At 42.2% G+C, this 20,015-nt stretch overlaps 1 protein-coding gene and 1 long non-coding RNA gene across 5 annotated transcripts in view; one reads left to right on the top strand and one right to left on the bottom strand.

The window, feature by feature from the left end:
* Positions 1 to 1,626, bottom strand: part of NR2C2 (nuclear receptor subfamily 2 group C member 2) — a 116,249-nt gene extending 114,623 nt beyond the window's left edge. For all 3 annotated transcript variants that reach the window (XM_020981121.2, XM_078152223.1, XM_078152221.1), the window contains exon 1: positions 1,407 to 1,626. The gene's annotated coding sequence lies outside the window, so the exon portion shown is untranslated. The remainder of the gene's footprint in view (positions 1 to 1,406) is intronic.
* On the top strand, positions 945 to 11,333 carry LOC144456753 (uncharacterized). Of its 2 annotated transcripts, none has more exons than XR_013485821.1 (2): positions 945 to 1,259; positions 4,426 to 11,333. It is a non-coding gene; the product is annotated as an uncharacterized LOC144456753 (long non-coding RNA). The 2 variants fall into 2 exon arrangements; XR_013485820.1 differs by lacking the exon at positions 945 to 1,259 and adding an exon at positions 1,798 to 2,014.
* Positions 11,334 to 20,015: the final 8,682 nt, after the last annotated feature.

The raw sequence follows: 20,015 nt of genomic DNA on the forward strand, positions 1-20,015 counted from the left end.
CCAAATCCGTGTCCTTCCATCTTTCCTGGATGACTTGTGGTTGCCAAAGTCTAGTAGTGCTAATAAAAAAGCATGGGAAAAAAATCCTGGGAGAGAAATGGGCAAATCAACGAGTATTTGTTATTTATTAAATGGGGGCTACTCTGCAGGGTTTGAAACCTGTCTCAGGTAAGTGACGATGGATGAGGAAGACCTGAGTCTCGGTTTTCCCCATCTGTAAAATGGGGATTCCATTCAATAAACACTTATTAGGCTCGTAATAATGGGCCAGGCACAGCGCTAAGCAAAAAAAAAGACGGTTCCCACCCTCGGAGAGATGCAAACAAAAATACACGAAAAAAGCTACCCGTAGGACAAATTAGTAAATAATTAACAGAGAGAAGGCTCAGAACAGACACGACACTGTCAGGAACAAGCGACGGAGAGCACGCGACGCGCTTTCCACCGCACGACCGAGAGAGCGAACCCCGAGGACGGGATACAGACCAGGCCAGGTGCCCCCCAGGATCCCGACACTTCCCTCAGGCCCCCCCAAAGTTGTCCGGGAGCGGCGGCCGCGCGCGCACAGAACATCGCAAGCTCCCCGCCCCCACGCGCTCCCCGCGCTGCCACCAGCACGTTCTATCCCACGCGGTGCGGGGAGCCAGAAACCCCAGGGCTCCCAGGCGCCCGCTTGACCCGCCCACCCCCTCCGCCCGGGGCCAATCAGCTGCGTCCAGGGCGGGGGAGAGAGGGCCACCGGCCGCTCCCCGCCTCCCGGCGGGCCGCGATTGGCCCGCCACGCTGCCGGTCACGCTCGAGCGTCCCGCCTCCCTCCCGCTTCTCCCTCCAGCTCGTCCGCCTCTCCCGCCCTTTAGAAATCCGCGGCAGGGCCGCCTCCCCCCAGGCCGGTCCGAGGCGGGGGAAAAGTGCGGGGACGAGCGGGGGGGGGGCGGGCGCGAGGGGGGGCGGGGGTGGGAAACCACACACCCCAGAAGCCATCTCCGCCGAGGACAAGATGGCGGCGCTGGCGGAGGGCCAACTGTAAGGCGGAGCCGCGGCCATTCCCCCGGCAGTGCCCACCCCCCGCGCCGTGCCGGCCCGGCCCGGCCGCAGCGGCGCCTCCGCTCGGCCTGGGCCCGGCTCGGCCGAGGCTGACGGGCGAGGCCACCGAGGAAGGGGGTAGCGCCCGCTCAGCCCAGCGCTCTCGGCGCGGCCCAGCCCACTATGCAAAGCGGCGGCCGCCGCCCGCCCGTCCGTCCGCCCGCCCCGTGGCAAAGGTAAAGGGGTCGGGTTCAACCGCCGCCGTCGCCGCCTCCATCTTCCAGCGCGGGGCGGCCCCGACCGAGAGCCCTCCCCTCCCCGATCCGCCGCCAGCGGCCTCGGCCGAGCCGAGCCGAGCCGCGCCACCGACCCCGACCGTTTACCTCAGGTTTTGGCGCCAAAGCGGCTTCGAATCTGACCCCGAAGCTGGTCCCGTGTCTGCGGCGGGGGCGGGCGGCGGGCGGGACGGAGGGCCGGGGAAGCCGCTTCCCGCGGGCGGCGGGCGGGCAAGACGAGGGGCGCCGGGGGGAGCAGCTTCTCCTGGCCGCGGGGAGCGGGCCGCCGCGGGGGAGTGCCGGCTTGGGGGGGGGCGGAGGCTTGGCCGAGGTTTGGGGAGGGGGGGGTTTGTTATTGTTTTTGTCAGTGAAAGGTCAGAGTTCGTGACCCCGGTGCCGCCGCCGCCGCCCGCCCGCGCGCTGGGAGGAGGAGGGTGAATGTTCTTCTTCCTCTTCCCACCGCCAGCCTCGCTCCGGCCGCGGGGGGCGGGCGAGCACGCGATTGGCTGAGGCGCGCACACACTCACACCGGAACGTTCCGGCGCTGGCGTTCCATCCGGCCGGACGGCTCGGGCGTGGACGCTCCCTCCTCCCGACGGCGGCGGCCTCCGGGCCCGGCCTGCTGGCGCCGGGCGGCGGGGCGGGGGCGGGGGCATGGGCCCGGGCGGGCCGCGGCGGCGGTGGTTGCTCGACGCACCTCTGGGCTCCGGGGCCGGGTGAGTAGGCCCCTGCCCTGCCCCGCCCCTCCCCCCTCCTCTTCAGCCTGTGGCCCTGGGCCGGACTTAGTTCGCCCTTCTACGCCACCCGGGCCGGCTTCATCCCCGGGAGAATGGATGGGGTGGAAATCGGTCTGATCTTGGAGCAGGGGTGCGGGTGTGTGCATGTGAGAGTGTGTGTGTGTACGTATATATATATATATATATATGTATATATATATATACACATATATATGTGTGTGTGCGCAGGTGGATCTCTGTGTGTGTACAGGCAGGAGCATATATAGATACGTAATGTGTGTATGTATAGATGTGTGTATACTTAGATATGTGTTATAGACATACATCAGTAGACACATAGATGCACAAATACGTTGAGATATATACACACACACACACACACACACACACACACGGAGATATATTCACGAGTGCACATGTTTATATACACCTAGGCACATCATACCTATTTTTTATGTATATATATGGATACATATAGAAACATTAATTGTGTTATGTATGTGTCACCCATGTTAAATACGTGTATATGTATCTATCTATGCATAGACACTTGTTATATATACAGAATGTTCCAAAGGTCTTAGTGCTGTTTTAGGCTGTATTTACCTGGGTGGGTGGGTGGGTGGATGGTGGATGGATGGATGGATGGATGGATGGACGGACGGACGGACGGACGGACGGACGGACGGACGGACGGACGGACGGACGGGAGGGCGGGCGGGCGGACGGTCAGAGGGACGGAGTGGATAGAGCACTGAGCCTGAAGTCAAGAAGACCTGATTTCAAATTGGCCTTAGACACTTCCTAGCTGTGTGTCCTTGGGCAAGTCACTTCAGCTTTGTTTGCCTCAATTTCATTATCTGTGAAATGGGGAGAATAATAGTACCTACCTCCCAGGGTTGTGAGGGTAGAATGAATTATTTGTAAAGGGCTTTGCAGACTTGAAATGTTATATAAATGCTGGTGTGATTATTGTTATTGTTGTTTGCATGTTGTTTGTCTGCTCAATTATGAGCTCCTTGAGGGCAGGGACTGTTTTTATCTTTTTGTGTGTGTGTCCCCAGCAGTTTAAACAGTTCCTGGCACACAGTAGATGCTTAATAAGTGCTTGTCCGCTTGGCTTAAGTGCCACACGTCTGTTAAGAAACATTTGTAGCTGGACGTGGATGGCAGGGTTACAGCACATGCTGTATAGTTAAAAACCCAAGGCAAGTCACTTTATTTCCCAGGACTCTAGACAATTATCAGAGGAGAAAGTGCACACCTGAATTGGTTGAGGAGGTTTCCTCATCAGGGAATTGCTTCTATTGGTGAAATCACAGGCCCATTCAGTTCTTGAGACAGAGCTTTTCCAAATATGAACTATGGCAGTGCTTAGCCTAGCCTTCTTGAATTAACAATGCTGTTAGTGTTATGTTATCAGAATCTGAATCTAAACTTACATTCCAGTGTTTTATTTTTTTCCCAAATTTTTAAGTGTAGTTGATGTTCTTGAATATTTTATTTTGGGCTAGGCTAAATGGAGGATTACTACTTTTTAGTCCCTTTCTGTATCTTTTAAAGAGTCTTTATATGCCAGTTAATGTTATATTTGGTTAATTTCTCATCTGCTTAAGCATTTCCAACTTTAAAAATATTGGTGGGTTGTATGGTCTTACATATTTCAAATTTGAGGGTTTTTTTAATTGTTTTTTTATTTGGTTAGGCAGTGGAGTTAAGTGACTTACCCAGGATTGCACAGCTATTAAGTATTATGTGTCTGAGGCTGGATTTGAACTCAGGTTCTCCTGAATCCAGGGCTAGTATTCTCTCCACTGTGCCACCTAGCTGCCCCCTGAGTTTATCTTTTGAGACTGATGTTTCTCATGGAAAATTAAAGTTGGAAAGGATGTTATAGGTCACCTGGCCCAACCCTCTGAAGTTTTAATCGCTCTATACGGGTTGTCCCCAAAAAAACTTGAGTGTAGTTTTAATAACTTAGGAATTATACATGCTTCATATGCATAACCTGTATCTAGTTGCTTCTCTTCTCAATGAGGGTGGGTGGGCAGGGAGGAAGGGAGAAAATTTGGAACCTAAAATTTTAAAAAACAGTTTAAAAAAAATTGTTTTCACATGCAACTAGGAAATAAGATACACAGGAAATGGGGTATAGAAATCTGTCCTGCCCTACAGGAAAATTGAAGAGGGGGAGAGATAGAAGGGAGGGCAGACTGGGAGAAGGGGTACTCAGAATGCATGCCATCTTGGGATGGGGGGGGAGGGACAAGATGGGGAGAAAATTTGGAACTCAATCTTGTGGAAGTGAATGTTGAAAACTAAAAATTAATTTTTAAAAAAGAATTACAAATGCTATAAAACTTATAATTAATTACATTTCCCCCCCCCAGTCCATCTGATTGAAGATGGCATATATTGAAGAAAAAGTCAACTGTGTTCTCTGGTTAGCTGAACTCAAGTCCACAACAGCAGTAAGAAGAAAATTTGCTGCGCATTATAAGAGGGAAGCTCCCCACAGAAATTTAATTAACAACTGGATGAAAAAATTCAAGGAAACTGGATCAATTCTCGACAAGCCTAGATCTGGGAGACGCCGAGCAAGTGAAGAGACTGTGGCTGAAATTGAGAGGGCATTTGAACAGAATCCCCAAAAATCAGTGCGCCGGGTCGGGTATCTGCCGAATTGAACATTCCAAAGACTACTGTGCACAGAATACTAACCGTGAAGCTACACAAGTATGCTTACAAAGTTACAACTATTCAGATGCTGCAAGAAGAAGATTACTTTGCAAGGTTAGACTTCTGTCAAATGATGAAATCAAAAATTGAAAATTCCAGTGACTTTCTGGACAAATTGATCTTTTCTGATGCGGCCACTTTCCACATAAGTGGCATAGTTAACCGTCATAATTGCCGTATTTGGGGCACAGAAAAGCCTCAGGAAGTCTGGCAACATGAGACAGATTCCCCAAAAGTAAATGTTTGGTGTGCAATCAGGAAGGCATGCATTATCGGCCCTTTCTTTTTTGAAGAGTCTACAGTCAGTGGTGAATCTTACTTAGCAATGCTTCAGAATTTTTTCATTCCTGAGCTGCAGAGGTTACATCTGTTAAATAGCACCATCTTCCAACATGATGGGCCACCCTGTTATCATGCGTTGCCCGTGCAGCAGTTTCTGGATGACACTTTCTCAGATCAGTGGATTGGTAGAGGAGGTCCTCTTGATTGGCCACCTCAGTCACCGGATCTGTCTCCATTAGACTTTTTCTTGTGGGGTTATGTCAAAACTGTTGCATATGCGTCAAAACCTTGTTCTTTGGATGATCTTAAGGCAAGGATTACAAATGCGATTCTCTCAGTCACTGAGCAGCAGCTGATGAAAGTTTTCACAAAGTTTGAAAATCGACTAGAGCAATGCATAGCACAAGATGGTGGTTATATTGAATTTTAATCATCAATATTTAAATTGTAAATAATTAACTTTTCAAATTCTTTTTGTAAGTGTGGCATGTGTACTTCTGAAGCTATTAAAGCTTAAAACAGCACTAAGGTTTCTGGGACAACCTTGTATAGTAGCTCTGTTGCATGATGATTCAACCTGCTGACATTGTGTCAGTGAACTCATTCAATTTATCTACCTTAACTTCTTATTGTATCTTAGGTCTGCCCACCTGGGACAAACAGAATAGGCTAATCTTTTTCCATACAACCTTTAAAATATTTGAGGACCCCTATTGTGTGCTCATAAGGTGTTTTTATTATGTAACTTTCGTGTTAAATTGGCTTTCCTAAGGGCTGAACAATGAAATATATTCATGTACATTTTTATACATTTTAAATGTTAGGTAAAAAGTAAAACATGCCTTATTTTGAGTTGGGTATTTAAATATTGTAATTTCTCATGCTTCTATGTGGGGATAGTTTGCATATGCGTATACTATTGATATGTAGATGTAATTATAGCTTTCCTGTTTCTACAATAAACTTCAAGAAACTTGGTGTTAACCATTTCTCATGTAAAAAGATGGTGGTGTCTGTAGGTGAGGGTCCTTGTTCTTATTTCCCTTTTTTGCTAAATATGTTAAAGTGGGCCATCATATATGCATACATGCAAGTTTGTTTTGTGAAGTTTGGATTCTGACAAAGGGCCACACTTGAGGATCCTACGTGGCCTCATTCCCCGCCCCTGCACTAGCATTTTAAGTACAACAACTCTTACTGAAAAAGTTCTGATGTGGTTTCTGTGAACATTGGTTAGTTGGCAGCTGTTCCCTTACAGTTTGATCAACTTGTCTGAAAACTAGCCTGGACTCCTGAAATGGCCGTATAGCAGTTGCGTGTGTGAAGTTGCAGTGTGAGTGCTGCTGCCTGTGCTCACACTACTGAAGCAGGTACAGTGTATTCTTTGAGGGTAGAGTTGGGAGGGTTTACATTGCACTCCCTGTGTGACAATATAGTGGCGTCAAGGGGAGGGGTTCTCACAAGCCTTTAATAGAGAAGGTTTATATATTCAGGCTTCTGTGACTTCAGTCTACCGTAAGGCAGTGGTTCTTAAAGTGTAGCCTGAGGACCCTAGATAAATAAAAGTTCTTTGGAGGGAAGGAAGGGTATCCTAAGACCAGGAAGCTTGAGAACTATTGGCCCAAGGGTGTCGGACAATTGGGTGCAATGATCTTGAGAGAATATTATTTCAGAGCTGCTTGGATTATTAGATTATTGAGTTTAAGATAAAGTCAATAAAAGGTTAAGATGGATATCCAGGTAGCTGGTAACATAACCTAGCACCATACTTAGAATGATAGAGGTTTAAATGATAGTAATGCCAGAGGCTACTATGCCCTCAGGGGAGCAGGGAGTGAGTTGGAACTATATAAGAGGTTTCTTATTTTTTTCAGTGTTTCCCAGTTAACATTGTGATCTGGGTTGGGCTCGATATTTTAGCAACTCTGGTGTACATCAAGTGAGGATCCTGTCATCATTTGTTATACCTTTGTATTCTTTCTTGAGGGCAGAGAACAACTCTGTTTGCAATATCACTCCAGTCCTATAGATGTGAAATCTTCTGGATTTCCCGTACCAACATAGCTCACCCCATTTAGGAACTCCTTCCTTGAACCTTATTGAGAACTTAAGTAACAGAATATGCATAGTTCTGTATTGGTGTTTTATCCCCCACTAATACACTTTTTATAGGCTGGTACCATGTAAGATGTATATCCTCTCACCCTCACCTCTTGAATGCAGAGCACAAAGATGCTTAATGTTGTATTTTAGGCACTTGGTGCTTCCCAGTTTTGAAAGGGAGGCCAGGTAAGAACTTAGGATAGAGGAAATAGGTGCTTCTCCTTTGGTTTGTCACACTGATCTGTTTTGATTCTTCCTCTCTCCCCACTTGTCTTACTGTGGCTGGGTTATTTGTTTTAGAAAATATTTTTTTAAAAAACCAAGCCACTTTTATAGAAAATCACTTTTCACCCAACTTTCACCTGTGGCTCTAAGAAGCTCTAACATACATGTCTTTGCAGGCAGGCTAAGCCAGGTTGAGGGTAACCAATAGGCCTCCACCCCATCAGTGAGTTAGGAGAATGTCTACATCATACACCAAGCACGTGAAGCAGATGAAAACAATTTCTTCCAACCAGCTGAAGCAGCTGATGTGGAGTGCTTAGAGCTTGGTCAGACATCAAAGATGCCAAGGTCATCCACTGCATTCTGGGCCATTGCCAGCCATCTTGACTTTTGTCCCGCCACTAGACTTAAATGACTCTGGAAGAGAGAATGAGGCTGACAACTTTGTGCAACCCTGCCACACTGAAATCCAGTTCACACTAAAGTCAAGACATCACCCTGTGACTTTATTGATCCTCTTCCAGAGGAAGGGCAAACAATGTAATGTTTGAGTACACCAGGACTTTGGGCTGCTGGGCTTTCTTAATTGCATTCCTCCTTAGGAAAAGACAGGTTGTCAGAATTAAGTGAGCATCAGGAGCCGCAGACCTGTAGTTAACTGAACATCTCTAAGTATATCAGAATGTAGAAACTATATATTGTGACTAGATGAGAAAACAAGAATACAGAACTTGAACTTCCTCTTTATTAGGAAAGCAAAGACCAGTGGCTGGTGAGGAGGGAGTAGGAGGCTGTGCTCCAGAACCAGAGGTTCATCTAATGTGTTTGGGCACTGAGGCCAGGCAAAACTGGCAATTATCACCAGTAATCAGATGCTGTTTATTATCGAAGTCTACCCTCAATATAGGCAAATTAAAAATATGTATTTTATCTTTTCAACCATAATGGCATAAGAAGAATGGTAAAATTTAATTTATTTGAAGTCAGGAAAATGATTCCTGGTCTCATCTCGGGTGCCAGGTATGTTGAGAAAGTTCACTTCTGAGTCAGTGTCCTTTATAAAATGAAGGGACCTGTCAATTGGAGAATGGCTAAACAAATTATTATATATGAATATAATGGAGTACTATTGTATGTTAAGAGATGATGAGAGGAATGGTTTCAGAAAAACCTGGGAAGACTTGTATGAACTGACTTAGAGTAAAGTGAGCGGAACTAAGGGCAAATTTATAAAACACCAGCACCATTGTAAAGACAAGGAGTTCTGAAGAACTGAAGAATTCTGATTAATGCAATAACCTGCTGTGATTCTGGGGGACTAATGGTTGATTCATGCTACCAGCTCTTGACAGGTGGTGGACTCCAGATTCAGAATGAGATGGAATAATTTGTGTATTAAGAGGGGTTTTGTGTGTGTGTGTGTGATTTTTAAGTGAGGGGTAGTGGAAGAAAGAAAATAAGTACTTATCATTGAAAAGAAATTTAAATCCAGTAGTTGGACAATATCACAAGCCCTTTCTTACTCATTAATGTTCAGTAGTTCTGAATTCCACTTCTAGCTCGAGGGAGAAGCTTATATGCATATGATGAGCACTTACATCATTTGTTAATTTAATCCTTAGGATAAATATGCCAAATTTTTGTTAGCCCATCCGTGTTCAGAAGTCTTTATTAAGTTTCATACTGCTTTCCAGCTAACCAAGAAAAAAATTAAAATCATATGTAGATCTTAAGTTTTTAATCTTTAGTTGTAAAAGTTAAGTTTGATTTGTAACCTATGGTATTTGATTATAGGTTTGTATAATATTTTTTTATGCAGAGATACAGTTTTTTCTAATTTAAAAAATTCCAAACTTAACAAATATCAAATAAGATGCGGGTTTCCAGATACAAAGCTTGCATTTCTTTTAAAGTAAATAATAAACTTAATGTGTTATTTTCCAAACTGTTCTTGTCTGTTTCCTATTGACCTCCCTTCTGTTCTCTACTATATATTTTTAAAAACTGCTTCAATAGCTTTTCCCCCAACCCCCATTTTAGCAATCCTTGTGCTGGCCTTCCACATTCCAGCTGAAAGAGAGAAAAACAAAACCTTTATAACAAATACTCATAGTCAAGCAAAACAGATCCCCACATGGCCATGTCTAATAGATAATTTATGTTTCATTCTGTACCCTGAGTCTGTCGCTTCTCTGTCAGGGGGTAAGTAGCAGGTTTCATCGCTAGCCCTTTGGCATTGTGGTTGGTCTTGCATTGATCAGAATAAAGCGATCCAGTGTTCAACAGTCAACCCTCTACTACCTTTTTTAACCAATGGAATCTGTTTCCAAGGGGATTGGAAAATAGTTACTATAAACTATGATTTGTACTGACCAAGGTCTTACTGCAAAGAAATATAAGAAAGAACATAAGTTCTTAATGGAAAGAATTTAAGCCTTTAACTTAAGAATGTTTGATCTCTGTTGTTTGGTTACTAGAACAGCTGTGGATGATGGTTTTCCAATAATTATCAGAAATGTTAAGAATCTCAGACTCTCCTGTTCAGCAAATATTTCACCTGCAAGAAATTTTTTTCCTCTTGAGAGAGATCTTGGCAGGAAATAATGGCTTCATGCTTTGTGCATTGGACATTTTATCCTCCATCGGCTTCCTAAACAGAGACAAGATATTTTCCTCATATATGTTTCCTCGTAAATAAAACAAAGAAAGCATATCTAATCAAGGTGATAACATTCAATTAATTAAAAAAGGTTTTTCCTCGAAAGTGGTATACTTTTTCTCCTTGGGGCAGGAAGTAGGGATATGTACGTACCAGAGACACTACCATATAATAAAATATATATCTTGGTAATTGTTTGATAAAAGAAAATTTTTGTTAAAAAGGTACAAGGTGGTTTATCTGAAACAACACAGGAGATCATAATAGATATAGTGTAACCCAATTATCTTTTTTTCATATTGCCCTGTAAAATGAAATTAGAGAAGACTGAGTATTGTTACTGGGGTTTTTTTAAGAGCTAGCTAATTTTATGGCTACAATAACTTTCATAATTATACATGTTGGGGTAATCAAATGTCATGCTTCAGGGCATAAGCCAATTACTGCAGTGATCAAGAAGTTATTTATATTCTCATGTATAGCATTATATAATGGAGCAAGAACATTAGGCATTTATGAATTTTCAGTTTAGTTTTTCTTGATAGCAAATTTAGGTTATTATATATATGCCATTGGATTTGTAGGACCACAGTCTTAACCTCATAAGTCAGTTCTTTAAGTAGTATATTTCAGTTTATGGCGCATAATTAAAAGGAGTTCTAATCAAATCTTTAGGCTTATTGCCTAAAACTTGACCAGATTTGTGGTGATGGGGTGTGATCACACGTACCAGACATACTAGAAAATGTTAGTCAAATCCTCATCGCTTTTTCTAAGAGCGTAAGAACCATAAGCTGGCCTTTGAAGTGAGTGAAAATTGTATACTTAGAAGAACATACATTAACATTTGATTAGAGGACTGTTATATGTAAACTAAGGAGCAGGGTGAATTGCAGAAAGTATAACTTTTTAGTTTAAATAATAGCATTTTCTAGTATACAATATGCTTTATCCAGGAATCGTAGAATTATAATTTCTAGCAGTATGACTTTAATGCCTTAAAGGTTTTTATAAGCAAAATTGTACTGTCCTAATTAGATACAATTTCAGTCTTGAAATCTTTTTCATGTTCATGTCTAAAGTCATGTTGAAAACAGTTCTAGGCTGATGGGGGTGGGTGGTGTTGGTGATTTCTTCTTGGTTATTAGCTTTGTAAGTACAGGCGAGTTTATTGTGAAAATGTAAGTCCCATCCCTCATCCTGGACCCATGTACACATTTGTTCATCTTACTTAAATGTCCAACTTTGCTCCTGATATTTTCAATAAATGATGTTTTTTCTTTTGGGGAAGTGCCTCTTCTTCTTGCTTGTGTTACTGTGGAAGGTTTTCTCTCAAGTATTGTCAGGGTAGATGTTGTTGTTCAGTTGTGTCTGACTCCTTGTGACCCTGTTGACTGTAGCATGCCAGTACTGTCCATGGGTTTTCTTTACAAAGACACTGAAGTGGTTTGCTGTTTCCTTCTCCAGTGGATTGAGACAAGCAGAGGTTAAGTGACATGCCCAGGGTTATATAACTAGTGTCTGAAGCTGGATTTGAATTCAGGTCTTCCTGATTCCTGACTCCAGGCCCGGTGGTTCATCTGATGAGCTGCTTAACTCATTAAGAGGGTAAACATGAAGGCTCTATACAGTAGATTTCCTTGTAACTATTTAAATATCATCTATACAGGAAAAACTATAGTCTTAGTATGGAACTATCTGTGTTAAATCTACCTTGGGTATTATGAGTGGGCTGTATAGTCTTGGAAGATCTGTGTGAAAGTTACATAGTCAGGATGGCATAGGTACCTGTCTTTTAAATTTATTTATTTTGTTTTTCTAAAATTATGACCTTAAACATCGAATAGAATGACCATTTCTATATATATTAAAACAAGAGAGAATTGTACTTGAAATTCAAATTTATTATCTGCTTTTCTATCTTCCTTTTGTTCTTTTAAAAAAAAAAAACAACCCTGTCTTTAAACCCTTGCCTACCTTCCAACCCCTAATCCACATTAAAAAAGAAAAAAAACCCCTGTGTAATAAATATGCATAGTCAAGCAAAATATATTCACACAGTGGCCATATCCAAAAACGTATGTCTTATTCTGCATCTTGAGTCCATCACCTCTCTGTCCAGAGGTGGATTCTGTGGAATCTTTTTGGTCATTTCGTTGAGTTCACAAGTCTTTCACAATTGTAGTACTTGTCTTTCTAATGGTAAAAGTTAAGGTCCTTCCTTCTTAAATTAGAATTAATCTCTGCAAGTCAAATATGCTTTTTCATACGTCTTGAAAGTGTTGGCAAAACGTCAGTAAGGGTGGTCTTGGAGTTATTGCCCCTAGGGTTGACTGATATTGTTTAATTAGAATCCTGGGCACCAGCCATTCAGCCTTTTATCTTTTTCAGATCTTAGACCTCACAGTCTATTTCAGAATATGAAACTATTGAGAATTTGCCTTATATGCCTTGTAGCATAGCTTGTAAAATGTTCTTCTTTGAAATTACGAAATTAAAGTTCTTTTCTCTTGTAGAACCTGAGTTGGCAGGGGGAGGGGTGTAGAGGTGATTTAGCATTCTCTTTTCCTGATGAGGAGGGAGTTTGTTCTAGATCACCCCAAAAGTAGTCATGTTGCCCCCACTTAAAGATATCCAGTGATAGGGAAATCACTACCTGACTGCACTTTTTACAGCTTTAATTGTTAGGATGTTTTTCCTCATCCACTGGTAATTTGCTTAGTTCAGACTCTTGCCAAGAATTTGAAAAACTGGTTTTAACCTCCACTGCATCTTTTAGCATTATGGAAGATGATGCTACTTAATCATCCATCATCTTTCCTTATAGGATGTTTACAAATAAGTTCATATTCTAAACAAGTGTTGCCTTTGGCTGCCATCAGTTTCTACTTGGCAAGTAATTCTAGTGTTTGTCAACTAAGGTGCTTTGTAGGCTTTTTTCGGTCTCCTTGTTAGATTAGCTAGTTTACTTTGGTTAAATACCTGTATAAAAGTGTTCTAACTGGTTTCAATGCCATGTCTACTGTCAGCTACCCATTTTGTATTACCATCTCCTTGTTTCAATATTTGTAATTGGCCAAATGGATAAAGAATGCCTGTTGCTCAGATTAGAACATGCAATTGGTTAGACAGCTTGATCATGTCACTATCCCATTCGATAAACTCCAGTGGCTCCCTGTCACCTCCAGGATCAAATATAAAATCCTGTTGACAGTCAGAGCCCTCCATAACCTGTCCCCTGTTGAGGTGTAGATGCTAGGGGTGCTGAGACCCCAAAATCATAACGCCCGGATCTTGCCCAAATGAATTTGAACCAAGTCTTCATTCAGCCAAAGACGAGGTTTTATTAGAGATGAACCATACAGGCCACACTCTTAAGGAATCTGAACATTGGGACACCTGTAAGTACAAGCAGGCAAGAGGGAATCTCAGCGTTTAAATGGGGGCCAGAATGGATCTTATATACAGCCAAGTAATTTTGGGTTTTAGGGAGAATCCTGATGGGAGTATCTGGGAGGTTAAATGGAGTCATCCTGGAATAGACAATGGAGGGCCAGGCTTCACCAGGGTAATGAAAACTGGAAGATAGAGAAGGAAGAGGTAGAATGGGATCTGGATAAGATCAAAGATGGGAAATATACTAGGCTTCATTAGGGTATCAAAGGGAGATAAGGCCTAGGCGATAAGGCCAGTTAATAATCAGGAAACAGACTTCCTTGATCATATAAGTGAGTTCAAAGAAAGTTTATGGGTTTTCTAGGGCCAGTAGAAAAATGGGACCCAAATTCTTGTTGGAATGAGGGGCAAAGGTCTCAGCTTGGGCCCATACCTCATCAACCCCTCCTGCCTGTCCAGTCTTATAGGTTCGTCTGGTTCATTAATACTGGCGTCCTTGCTGTACTTTGCACAAGTCATTCCATCTCCCTCTCCATGAATTTTGAGTGGCTGTCCCATCCCCCCAACCATTACACTGGAGCTCTCTCCCTTCTAGTCTCTGTCTCTTGACTTCCGTGGCTTTCTTCAAGTCCCAACTAAAATCCCTGCCTTCTATGACAAGCCCTTCTTGGTCCTCCTTATTATTAGTGCCTGCCTTCATTTGATTTTCTCCAGTTTGTCTTGGGTCTGTCTTATTGTGCATAGTTGTTTTCATGTTGTCTCTCCCATTAGACTGTGAGCTCCTTGAGAGTAGGGACTTTTACCTTTTTTTTTTGTATCCCCAGCACTTAGCATAGTGCATGACACATATTAGGCACTTAATAAATGTTTATTGACTGACTGACAGCCATCAGAACTTGTCCATCAGAATATGCATATTTGGGACTGACAGTGCAAAGAGGCAATGAGTTGACCCTAGAATAGTTGACAAGAATAGTTTGGATGTCTTTAGGAAATTATAATCTTTAATGACCCCATTTCTGGAAGCAGTGGCTTATCTTTTTAATTCTAATGTTTGACAGATTGTGTTGTGTGGCTGTAAGACATGGAGCACACCCAGTCCCCAGTGAACTGAAAAGGACTGTGGAATTGGAAAAAATGCATGGTGGGTTTAAGTAGGTATGTAACCAATGAGAACAGGGGTAAGAGATGTCCTCAGAAAAGTGAATAGGTAGAACAAATGTGCTGGTCATGTGGCAAGGGTGGGGAGCGACTCCTGTGTTCTACTCAAATCCTCGAAGAGAAAGTGAGCAAGGCCTCCAGCATAGGGAGTGAACCGCTGGTGGTGGACCTTGGGCAGGCCATGGACAGGATGGGCAGATGGGTTGTTAGAGGGAGCATTGATGAGACAGCATCCATTTTGAGTACTGAGGAGGTTATTTGGCTCCCCCCACTCTTCAGTCTTGCTTCTGCCCTTTGAGGCCAGACTCAATTAAGTCTGATCCACATGGATATAAGTGACAGCTATCCATAACCCCTAGGCTTTCCCAGGTCCTCCAACTCGTCCTTCTAGGTTGTGATTAAATCGCTTTGCTGTCACGGCCACCCTCCTGGATGTGCTACCACTTGTTAATATTCTTCCAAAAATAAGATGTCCCAAACTGAATACAATCTGACTAGGGTTGTGTACAAGAAGACTACCATCTGTCTTATTCTGGCTACTAGGAGACAGGGAAGGGAGGAAACAAGATTCTATTAAGTGCCTTCTATGTGCCAGGTATCATGCTCAAGCTCTTTACAGATATCCCCTTGGATCCTCACAACAGCACTGGGACATGGGTATTATTATTATTATCATTATTATTATCCTTTTTTACAGTTGAATAAACTGAAGCATACAGCAGTTAAGTGACTTGGCCAGGGTTACTCATCTCCTGAGTAAGACTGGAGTTAAACCTAGCTTTTCCTAACTCCAGGACTGATGCTCTATCTGCTTTGCCACCTGGCTGCCTGTCCTTTGAGTGCAGCTTTAATCTGTATTAGCTTTTAGGCTACAGTTGATGACTCATTGAACTATTGAAAATACCAATTCTTTTTCACATGAACAGGGGTCTATAGCCAAGTGTCCCCATCCCATAGTTGTGTGCTTGTGTTTTTTGTTTGTTTTGTTTTTTATCTCAAGTAGGATTATAGAATTTAGAGCCAGTAGGAGTCTTAGAGATCACTTAGTCCTGAGGTTCTTAACCTGGGGTCTGGGAACTTGTTTTTAAAAATATTTTGATAATTATTTAAATATAATAGGCATCCTTTACATTTTATTGTATGCATTTAAAGCATTATTCTAAGAAGGGGTGTCCATAGGCTTCACCAGACTGGCTACCCAAGGAGACTTGACACAAAGTGAAGAACTTCTTCCTGCTCCAGTCTAACCTCTTCATTTTATTAAAGGAACACTATCAGGTTATTTAATTAAGTAGTTCTTATTAGATGTCTGATGAATGAATGAATTACCACAAAATACATATCACTACCCATTTTATGACTGATTATCTTGTGGCTAGAAATAAGGTGCTAAATATAGGGGAAATTTCACTTAGAAAAACAATAAAGCATTTTATTGTAATTTCTTTTATTAGTACTAGTCGCCCGCAAACTAACTGTGAATAATCAAGTTATAGAATAACATGATTCCTATGGGTGATGTATTTTTAGCAATTTCTAGCAAATGCACAGCCAGTTATGACCCTGAAAATATACCATCTCCCTTCCCATAAACCCTTTATTTAATAGCACCCTTTTGTCACATCTTGCCACTTTAAGGGGAACTTAAAATGACATTTTTTAAAAAAATGTAAATCATAGGACCAACACATTGCTTTATCTCTGAAAAAATGTCCATTAGCAGTAAGAATTTACAATTTATACTTCACTGAAAATAGACTCCTATGGTCTGACATAGAAAATGAAATAAAAGTTAAGCATCGCCTTTGGCTCCTGAGTAATTGTCTTGCCTTTTCATTGAAGAAATTGAGATTATTAAAGTGTTTGAGAGGGAGCAAGTATAACCAGGAACCTTATGTATTTTTTTTCATTTAATCATAATCATTGTTCATGAAATAGCTGTGGTAATTGAAATCTGTTCAGTCCGAACATATATGGGATGAAGGGATGAACAAAAACTGTTTGCAATGAAGCTATTTTGCCAAAAAGCCCTCGTGGTTGGGTTTTTGAGCAAAATATTACATAGCTTTAAAATTTGCATAAAAAGCATATTGTTTATAACTTTAAAAAAAATCCAAGCATCTTCCTAGGGACGGTTGAGGCAGGTGTCATCTACTATCTGGTAGGAGGAAGATGCAACTGTGTGATAGTTATATTTACACAAAGTAAATATTGGACTGCTTTTGTGAATATTGGATAACTTACATGACATTTATTGAAAAGTTTAATGACTTTTGGAAAATAAAATGCAAAATTTTCTTATAGCATATTTTGTACGTCCCCAGTTTAGGATAAAACATATCCTCCATGTTGGTTGAAATGGAAAATCAGCCCTTTGTTGACAGAAGATTATGTCACGTGCTTTTTTTTTTCCTTTCTTTTTTTTTTGGTGGGAGTAAGGTTCCTGCTGTGGTATGTTCATTAGTCATAAGGCAGATGTCGGAAAATTTTTCATAGCAGGCCCTAATGGTTATTGCGTACCTCATAGCAAGTAGGAAGCTATTACATGGTTGAGTTAGTACTGCTTTGGGAATAATTGATCAAACATGTTCGACGATAAGTTTTTAAAGATCAGCTTATCCAAGTTACCTTTCCCACATACTCTGTTAAGCAAGCAAAATATGGAAAGAATGCTTAAAAATTTAACAGCAGAGCGTTATGGAACAGAGCTCAATGTCTATTGGAGTGCACACTATTCTGGCTTCATCTACCTTAGTAACCCATCAGCAAAGTCAGCTTTGTACCACATTATTGGTCATTACTCACAAATGCAGAATTATTGGTTGAGTATGAATATTATTAGCATGTAACACAACTGGGTAGATTGAGACCCAGATAACTTGTTCAGAATAGTAGCTCTGAATCAAGGGTAAAATGAAAAACTGACAACACTTTGAGTATTCTAGATTTTAAGTTACAGGGTCATGATGCACTGGAAGGAATGTTATACCAGGAGTCAAGGGGACCTGTTTCTTGCCCTGACTGCCCCCTCGCTAGGTAAGTGAATCATATTAGACCAGTCATTTAGCCCACTGAGACCAGTTAATCTGCAAAGTTATGGACCCTATGATCTCAAGGGTCTCTTGACTCCGAGATAAGCATTTGTGACAAAGATGGTGGCAGGGAGAGACAGCCAACCAATTTTTATTTTGTTCTTTTACTTAGGATATATTATTTTTACACTGTAATGTTGATCTATACCTTTTCCAAATGACCAATATGTGGTCAATGTCAGGTCAGCCTTTGTATGAGAAAAGAGAGATCCAAGCGTTTGGGAGGAATTAAGCCTAAATTGTTTTTTTCTTGCTGTTTTCCTCTTTAGCCAGTTATGTTTATCTATGGATATTATCTTTTCCTTTGTTGTAAAAGGGCTAAACAGATATTTTTTACATTCTCTATTGAAGCTCAAATGAGAAAATGGATATGAAAACACCTTGAAATTCAGTCATTTTGTGATCCATTACTTTTATGTGTAGTACTTGATAGATTTCTGGGTGTTTCCATATCAATTGTTTCATTTGATTTTCAGACAGACCTGAAAGGCAGACATTATCCCCATTTAATAGAAGAAGAAATGGAGGCTGCTTAAGTATAAGGGGAGATAGCTTGGTAAAATGGAACAAACACTAGCCAACCGTGGAGTCAGAGATCTCAGTTCAAATTCTGCCTTTAAAGCTTACTATCTATGTGACCTTGAACAAGTCCCCTGACTTTCCTCAGAATTTTCCCCATCTGTTAAATGAAGGAATTGGACCAACTGGCCTTTGGATTTCCTTCTACTTCTAGATCTAGGATCCTGTGATCAAACGAGATCATAATTGTAAAGCGCTTAGCACAGTGCCTGGCATGTAGTTGGTTATATAAATCATATATGTTATATAAATGCTTATTCCTTTGTCTCCTTTCTTTCCCTTCACTTCCCCCATGAAAGCACATTTTTTAGCCATAAAACACTACATAAATGTGAGTTGCTGTTTTGGTTGTGTTGATCTAACTTAAGGGCATATGGCTGTTGAGTGGTAGGGCTGGCAGCAGATCTCGGGGCTTCCATCCCCTAACCTGATGTTCTTTCCATCATGCTCTGCAGTCTGGCCGTGCTCCACTCTGTAGAGCACCCAGAGGAGCCATATCCAGGATGGGGAAGGGCCATGAGTCCCTGCTGCAGGAGAAGAGGCTGAAGGAAATGGGGTCATTTCTTCTAGGCAGTCAGGAGGGGCTGAAAGCAGTGCACGAGAATCTGAAGGACCACAGCCTCGAACCAGGAACGATGCAAAGAAGTTTCAAACAGACTAATTTGGTCTTGATGTCAGGGAGGGGAACCTTCCTAACAACAGAGTGAAATAGGCTGCGTTGACGGGGTGGGCTCCCCATTCTTTGAAGTCTGCAACTAGAGGCTGGATAGCCGCTTGTCAGCTGTGTGCTAGTGGGGATTCCTTTTGTGGGTGGCTTGGGCTAGAGGGCCATGGAGGCCTCTGCCAGCTCCCAGATTCTAAGATTAAATAAGTAATAAAAAAAAAATTGCAACTCAGTTTGTAGCCGTTCAAGATCTTCTATAAGACAGACAAGATGCCACTAACGTTTCACTTCTACTACAACGAATAACAGTCTTAATTAAGTTTAATGGACGAAGTGTTGGGGCAAGTGTAAGAAGTTAGATCAGGCAGCAAAAAAGTACTCTAGGAGGGTTTAAAGCAATATATGAAGACCTAATAGAATAGCAAAATCAAAAACATAGGTCCAAAGGGCAGACAGGCACTCAAATGGACAAGGGTCTCGGCTGATCCCTGCCAGTAATCATAATAACAATATTTAGCATTTTGCCACCTAGTTGGTAATGAAAAGTTGTTCAGTGTTAGAACTTGGATGCTATTTTCTTAAGACAATCGTATGAACATAAGAAATAAAGCACCTGTTACGTATGAAAAAGACCAGAAATAATTTGTTTTGGTCTGGACCTGTGATTTCAGGAAATGGTGACTTAAAACTTTAGAGTTATCTTGGACACTTAAGAGAGAGAGGCCTTGCCCAGGGTTCCTCAGCCAGGATGTCAGAGATGGGACTTGACCCTAGATTATCTCTACTCAGAGACCAGATGTCTGTCCAGCATGTCACATTGCTTCTAGAGGGGAGTAGGGCTTAGTGCAGCGGTGGGGAACCTGCGCCCTCCAGGCCATATGTGGCCTTCTGAGTCCTCGGGTGCGGCCCTTTGATGGTATCTAAACTTCATAGAACTTGTTCTGTGGATGTGAATGTGTTCTGTGAAGTTTGGATTCCGTCAAAGGGCCGCACCCAAGGACCTAGAGGGCCACATGTGGCCTCGAGGGCACAGGTTCCCCACTCTGACCTAGTGTATATGACAGAGAACAAAGATAGTAA

The sequence above is a fragment of the Phascolarctos cinereus genome, unplaced genomic scaffold (genome assembly GCF_003287225.1).
Source record: "Phascolarctos cinereus isolate Bilbo 61053 unplaced genomic scaffold, phaCin_HiC Scaffold_4;HRSCAF=312, whole genome shotgun sequence".
NCBI lineage: Eukaryota > Metazoa > Chordata > Mammalia > Diprotodontia > Phascolarctidae > Phascolarctos > Phascolarctos cinereus.